This window comes from Ursus maritimus, unplaced genomic scaffold, assembly GCF_017311325.1.
Source record: "Ursus maritimus isolate PB19 unplaced genomic scaffold, ASM1731132v1 scaffold_24, whole genome shotgun sequence".
In the NCBI taxonomy this organism is placed as follows: domain Eukaryota; kingdom Metazoa; phylum Chordata; class Mammalia; order Carnivora; family Ursidae; genus Ursus; species Ursus maritimus.
In genome coordinates this window covers 2,447,194-2,454,531 of record NW_024424897.1, presented here as the reverse complement: position 1 = coordinate 2,454,531, position 7,338 = coordinate 2,447,194, and the positions used below count along the sequence as shown (strand labels likewise).

At 58.1% G+C, this 7,338-nt stretch overlaps 1 protein-coding gene across 4 annotated transcripts in view; it reads left to right on the top strand.

Moving 5' to 3' along the window:
* The first annotated feature begins 6,275 nt into the window (after nucleotides 1-6,275).
* RNF213 (ring finger protein 213) overlaps nucleotides 6,276-7,338 on the top strand; it is a 99,552-nt gene continuing 98,489 nt past the window's right edge. For all 4 annotated transcript variants that reach the window (XM_040640067.1, XM_040640065.1, XM_040640066.1 and 1 more), the window contains exon 1: nucleotides 6,276-7,038. The gene's annotated coding sequence lies outside the window, so the exon portion shown is untranslated. The remainder of the gene's footprint in view (nucleotides 7,039-7,338) is intronic.

The window sequence follows — 7,338 nt, the reverse complement described above, 5'->3', positions numbered from 1 at the left end:
GCAACGTCTCCGCTGTGCTTTATTCTGTGCTGTGTCACAAATCCCAGCCCCCGGACACTCTGGCTCCAGCCCCCCCCACGCCCCCACCCCCCCCCCCCCCCCCCCCCCCGCCGTCACAGACAAGGAAGGTGGGGCTCCCGGGCGTTCTTTGAGAAAGAACTCCCTGTGCAGATGGGCCCCGTGGAGCTCCCCAGCATTCCCACCAAGACATCTCTGCCCAGGCGTCCTGGGCCCCCGCCCCTGAATCTGCATTTCCTTACCTTGAGCAGCGTCTCTCTCTGCACGAAGGAGCATGTCCTGGAGCCCTGCGCACTGGGCCACGCTGCCCAGGGCCCGTGGAGCAGCCGTCCATTGGTTTCTGGCCCCCATGCCAAGCACTTGAACTACGAGACCGTCCCAGTCGCAGAACAGGTGATGCGTCCGCTCTGGCAGAACCCGGGCTCTAGGACCTTCACCCGGAGCCGCGCCTGTGACGGCAGCTCGGCCTGCGGAATCCACTCCAGCAAGGCCCGGGCGCCTCTGCCCTGGATGGTCAGCACGACCTCGATAGCAATTTTAGGAAAATGAAAGCAAGCTGAATGTCTCCATTTGGGAACGTCTAGCCACGAAACCATGCGCCGGGATGCTGCGTGGCCGTCAAAGGAGCAGGGTAGAGCCGTGCCTCTCTCCACGCTGGTGTTTTTGGGGAAAAAGAACGAGTTGCGGAGTGATGCTCGTCTTAGGAGACACTAGTGTGGACACACCCACGGAACAACGCGGCAATGTCTGCAGGAGTTTAAAAAAAGTCCTGGGAAGATAGACGTCAAACTGAGTAAAGGAACTACGTTGACGTTACCCTGCTTCCGTCGGTTTTAACCATACATGTGCGGTTGAATTTCTCAACGATACGCTCATATGGCGTTAAAAACTAAGTTACTGCTTAAAATTAATTTATATAAGTTTATATTAATTAAGATAATAATTTATAATTAAAGCTTCATTTCAGAAAAAGAGGAAAGACTGGAAAGGACCGTGGCGTGGAAAGAGTTTGGAATTTGGTGCCAGAGGATTCGGGGCTGGGGCACACCGGCACCCCTCACCAGCAGACGAGCCCCTCTGGGCCTTGGCCTGTGCCCCGGGGCCTGCGGGGCAGTGCTGACGGTACTGTTGGCTGGTGTGCTGCCTACAACTGGCTGGCGGGGTGACAGTGTCCCCAGCACCAGTGCAGTTCCCAGCCCCTCTAGGGGAGTGTGGCCGCATCGCTGAGACGCTCTGGGCAGTGTGGCCATGTCCCTGAGGTGTGCGTTCGCAGTGTTCCCCTGAGATTCATACACTGACTTGTAGTACCGGACTCCCAGTGCCTGAGAATATGCCTTTATTTGGAAATAGGGTCGTGGCAGGTGTGATTAGTTAAGCGAGTCCATACTGGAGTAGGATGGGTCCTCATCCATACAGCTCGGCCCCTATGAAAAGAGGAGGCTTGGTGCAGACACACAGCCATGCAGAAGGCCACATGAGCAAGAAGGGAGAAGTCAGGGTGATGCTTGTATAAGCCAAGGAGCAGCAGAGACTTGTCAGCAAGCCCCTGGCAGCGGGGAGAGGGGCCCGGAACAGATTCTGCCTCACGACCTCAGAAGCAACCCACCGTGTAGACCCCAGGATGCTGGTCTGTGCTGCGTGGTTACAGCAGCCCAGGCAAACTAATAAGGTGTTCAGTGCTGGCTCCTGCAAGCTTGTTCCCCCTTGCTGGCCGGCTGGCTGGCAGGACGGGGCCTCGCCGGTGCCCTGGAAGCCGAGTTAGGGTCAGTGGGTGTGGAGGAGGGCACCTGCCGAGCAGTGGACCACGGACACCGCCACCTATCACAGCAGCTCCCAGAGCCCCGACTATACAGTGAACAGTGACCCAGATCCTTGCCCTTGATGGAAGTACGACATGTGTCACACACGTGAGCCACACAGGCCATCTTACCATTTCCGGTCACCTTATCGAACAAGGAACAGGTGAAATTAACACTATTTAACCCATTACCCCCACGATACCGTCGTTTCAGCACGTGATCTATACACAGCTTACCAAGGAGACAGTTGACCTTATTTTGCTCATACGACCTCTTGAAACCCGCTATGGATTGTGCACTCATGGCACACCATGGTTCAGCCATGCTCCGAGGCTGCGTGCCACTGTCCCGTGGCTGCCGTGTCAGATATCCCAGGTTTGAGACGTCCGCGTCCAATGTGGTTCGGAGGCCCTGGCTGCTCTGAGCTCCTAGCTGGTGCCCGTGCTTGTCTCCGCTCCGCCTCTGGAGGTAGTTGTGAGAATCTCTGACTTGGTGACGGCAGAGGACACGGTGTGCTGTGGCCGGCTCGCAGAGAGCTGGGTTGGGTCCAGGCTGTTCTGGTTTCTCACTACGTGACGTTGGGTAAATTGATCTCCCCGACCCTTAATTTCCACATCCTTCAAAGGGCCATTGCAGGGATGGAGTTGAGGGGCAGGCTAAGGAGGGACTGGCGTGTATCAGGCACCGAGGAGCCGGCGCTGCTGGGAGCTGGACCTCTGGACATTGTCCTTCTTCAGCTCTCTCCTGTTCTCCTCTCTGCATGCGTGAGCTGAACACCTTCCTTGATGAGCATGTCTTTGAGGCGGCTTGATGCAGGACTCTGAGGATGGAGACAGGGAGGGTAGAGGGAAGGGTGGAGGGAAGCGTTAGGCTTCAGGCTGCAGCGCCGTGCTCCTCCCCTGCCCCAGGGAAATGAACCAGGGCAGGGTGGGGGGATCCCGTATGACCGCTCCATCTTGCCTGCAGTCTGCAGCCACCACGGAGAGGCCCCCCAGTGCCACCAGCTCTACGGTGGCAGCTGCAGGCTCCGTGGCCACATCCCTGCAGGCCCGACACCCAGGGAAGCCTCCTCACGGGTCAGGGTGCTCCGTACGCTTATGTGAGGAGCAGTGGGTGTCCCTGTGAGGGCCAGACTGGGGCGGGGACCTCCGTCTTTAATAGAAGGTCGGCCTGGAGCCGGGCTACCCTGACGGCTGAACGGGAGCCAACAGCAAACCTTCTCTGGGCTGTAATGAGATGACTTGTATAAACTCTGTTCTGCGTAGATCTGTCTACCCTCTGTAAATTCAGCTACTGATGCTGGCAGAGAGCCTCTCCCCCCTCCCCACTTTAGAATAATTTTAATCCTGTGGAAGGACCCAAGTTTTTCCAAACCATATGAACCCTCTGCAGTGCCAGACGGCTGCATCTTTTAGAGCGGATTTGGCAAAGCCCAAGGACCCAATGCCTGCAGTAGGTTGAATTCTGTTCCCGAAAAGAGTTGAGTTCTTGACCCTGGAAGCCTATGACTCTGACCTTACTTGGAAACAGGGTCTTTGAGGATGTCATTAGTTGTGTTCAGGGGAGGTCACACTGGATCAAGGTGGCCCTACCTCGGACGGCTGGGGGAGCAGAGACACACAGGTAAGGAGAACGCCGTGAAGTCACTTGGTTACTCCTCGGATCTGTGCCCCCCGCCCCCGAAACAAACAAGGAGCCACAGCAGCTCCGTAAGGCTGCCCTTCTGTCTGGGCGGGCCTGCAGCCCATGTGGGGACTCGGTCAGTGCCGATGGAGGAGGTTTTTGGACCCCACTGTTTCAACCCTGAGGCACATCTGACTCGGACGGTTCTTACTCCATGGGGTGAAGAGCACGATTCCTGGTTGAGACTCTCCAGGCCCAGAACACGGACTCCTACCAGCCAAACTCGGCCCCGACCCATTGGTACCCCAAAGCCTATTTCACGAGCAACTTGACCGCCAAGCCTCACTCAAATAGATTTGTGGTCTTCCTGTGGGAAAAACCAGAGCTGAAGAGAAGACCTGAAGGCAGGCTGGTGAGTAGATACAACCAAAGCCGAGAGCCCCAGGCCCCTCTTGTTTTGCATGGTTTTATTTACACCGCTCTGGGATAAATGAGAGCATTCTGTTCAGTCCTGCCTGGTCCTACAAGCCCGGCTTTGAGATGGCTGGATGCGCCAACCCAGACCAGGGCCACAGAGCTGTGCTGTGGGCAGGGGCAGAACCGCACGCCCCAGGCCTAGATTCTCCTCATAAGGCCGCCTTGTTCTCGGCCTCCCCGCACCCCTTCCTGCACTTATGCTCCCTGCAAAGTGTGTCTCCCCGCTGGCTACACTGGAGCATGCGGCCCTGGGAGTCTCAGTGGCTGCAGGCAAGGAGCAAGGCCGGCCAACGAGAATAAGTTTGGGGTCCCACCGAGTCCATCCTGCAAACGCTGGCGGCTGCAATGTCAAGATCAAGGACATGGCAGGTGATCCAGCATCCACGGGGTCTGGAAGATGTTCTAGGCCAGGTCTGGCCAGGCAGACCGCACGGCTAAGTCAACAGGCTCCTCCACTGATGTCACGCAGGTGACCCGGGGAGAAGGTGCGGGCAGGCTTTCCGCCAGCAGATCTTGCCTGAGAAGAGGTCAGGCTCTGTGAGCGCTGGGCCACAAGGAGAGATTCAAGCCTGCAAGCTCTACGCCACCATATGTGCAGGGACAAAGCGGGGGTCGGCAGCACCGGAAACCTTTCCCGATGCCCTCCTTCCTTCATCCCACGACGCCACCTCCCCCTGCACCGACCTCAGTCTCTGATCCTGGCTTAGCACTGCAAAGGAAACCACATCTGCTGTTTTCCTTGTCTTTTGTGGTTTTTCTGTCATATTTCCTAATGGTATTAGGTCATATATTATGTTATTTTATGTCATACTATATATATATTTTTTTCAGAAGTTGCATGCCTATTCCAACGTATACATTTATTGCATGTATCAAGACGAGGGAGTGTAAGGAGTCTTCTCCGTGAGTATTCACTATGGGCTCATAACACCTGGCTTTTCCATCTTTTCTTTGTTTTGTCTTTATTTGGTATACTCCATGAGTTTTGACTTGGCTCTTTGGGTTGCTAACCATCTTTATGGTACGGGTGTCCTGACAGACAGGACCACTTACTGCCAGGTCCTTAGTGCCTAGAGGCGGGAGTGTCCGGAACCTGTGCTTTCCTTGGGCACCTGGTAGCTTGTTCTGCGCCCGTCAGAACAGGATGTCCACGCCCACCATGCCACTTACCGACTTCTCGGAAAGTACGGAGTCGGAGCCTGGCTGCGAGCGGACTTCTTCTGGAGGTTGGTGTCACTCAAAGTCACCCTGCAAATGCAGGTGACAACCCAGCTCCGAGGTAGCCTGGCTAGACAGGCTCTTCGTGGCTGAAGGGAGAAGAGGTGACCTGATGCTCCAGCTGAAGCTTCGTCGAGCTTGAGCCACAAAGTAAGTTGGGGTGCAGAGACAGACAAGGCAGGACAGCAGGCCCCGTCTCTGGAAGGTGAGGTTTTGAACATCCTTTTACAGTTTGCTCTCTGTTAAGGAGTGGTCAAGAACATAGAGAAGGGGACAGGAGAGCTTCCCTGGGGACGTTAAAATGGCCTTAAAATCCAAAGGGTGTCTCCCTTGGTGGGGCGTCTGTCACTGGAAGCATCCTCATTCCTAAGGTTGTGTTGGGTTTTACGACAGCCAGGCCACACCACGCAGGTCGGGGTGTTTTCTCAGCCACTTGACTTGTCCAGGATGTGCATCCTGACCCTGCGAACTGTACACTGCTGACCGCGGTGCTCGCTCTGCCAGCCCTTCAACCACTCCCTGCTCCTTGGGGCAGACTCAGCGTTCCGGAGCCCATGAGCCACGCCTGCCCGTGAGAGCACACGCAGGAGGTGCCGCCTGGCCAGCAGGGCTAGCTCGTCACTGGCCTGGACACGCGTCTGGGTTTTGCTCTGCTGGTGTCTCCCCAGATCTAACGGTGGCACAGGGCAGTGTAGGGTAGGGCGGGCCCCTCTCCTGCTAGGACCCAGAAGGGACAGCCTGGTCCAGCCTGCCCAGCCTGGCACCCTGCCTGGAGCCCCCTTCTTTCAGAACAAGCTTTTTCTCCTGGGCCCCACACAAGGTCAGCACAAGGTCAAAGGCCCAGCAGTGGACACAGCTTGGATCCTGCCCAGATCCAGAGGAACTAGACAGTGGGGGTGGCTGGTCGCGAGTTGGGGTTTGTGGCTTTGAGTAAATACGAGATCAATCATGGTAACCTGTGCTGAGCACCCGCTAAGCACCTCCCGATCTCAGTGATGCTGGGTGTGAATGAAGAAGCCAGCCTTGCAAGGGGGTGGGCACTACCGCGGGGGGAACCCCAAGAAGAACTGAGCTCGCTGTTCACAGGCCAGAGGAAGGGTGGAGTGGCTGGAGCGTGTGGAAAGGAGAGGGTTGGAGACATGGGCAGAACAGGAACCCCAGCCTTTTAAATTTGATCATAATCATCCAATCTGGAATTTATAGCAGCACAGGGGCCCACAAGTGCTCTCAGGCTGCGCTGGTTCTGGGGGAGAGGGCAGTGAGGAAAGTAGGGAGTAAGTAATACACATCACGCACCTTGCTTGGGTCCTGGAGCACCAGCATTTGCTGTATTGTTGTTGTTGATATTATTAATAATAATTATAAATTCTCCAACAGCCCTAGGATGGTGCACTATGAGCTCACAGATGAGGACACTGAGGGATGGAGGGGTAAGGGGTGCAAGTGCAGGCTGGGGTGGGGCTGGAAACCCTCCATGACCATCGGCCGGCCGCTGTGGTCACTTAATCTGCATAAGGCCCCAATGCGACTGGGCTGGTGACCTCCACTTTGCACGAAAGTGACCCGCCTCGCGTCCTCTGTGCCCCTCCCTGGCCGGAGGCTGGCTCTCTGGGGAGGTGGGCACTGTCCAGGGTGCTGGGCGCCAGGGCGCGGGGGCTGCTGGGGGAGACCCGGGTGCGGACCCCTGCTGCTCCAGAATCCGGGCTCCCCTGCACCCCGCCCCGTGGTCAGCGGCAGGCGGCAGGCGGCGCCTCCCCCTTGGTCTGCCGCTGGCTCCACTGGGGGGCGCCATGGGGGGGGCATTCTGGCCGCACCCGCCCGAACTCCCCCATGCCGTCAGGGGCGGACCCGGAGCAGAGAAACGAAACCGGGCGGCGGACGCTTGCGCGCTAGGGCCCTGCAGGTGCGAGCGAGCGCGGGGGGAGCGCGGGGGACGCGGGGGCGCGAGGTCTCGGCCGGCAGAGTGCGAGGGCGCGGGGCGGGCGGCGGGGTCGGTGGGTCTGGGTCGTGGCGCCTGCGTGCTGCCGCCCCTCCCCGGCCGCCTGCCTCTTCCTGCGGCGCCCGGTTTCGGTTTCGCCTCGGGCTCCGGTCCGGTACGGTCCCGCCACCCCCGGGCGGACCCCACCCCGGGCCGGGCAGCCGGTGTGCGCGGGCATGCGCGGAGCAGTCCCCGGGGGGGGGGGGAATCCTTCGCTCTCTCGAG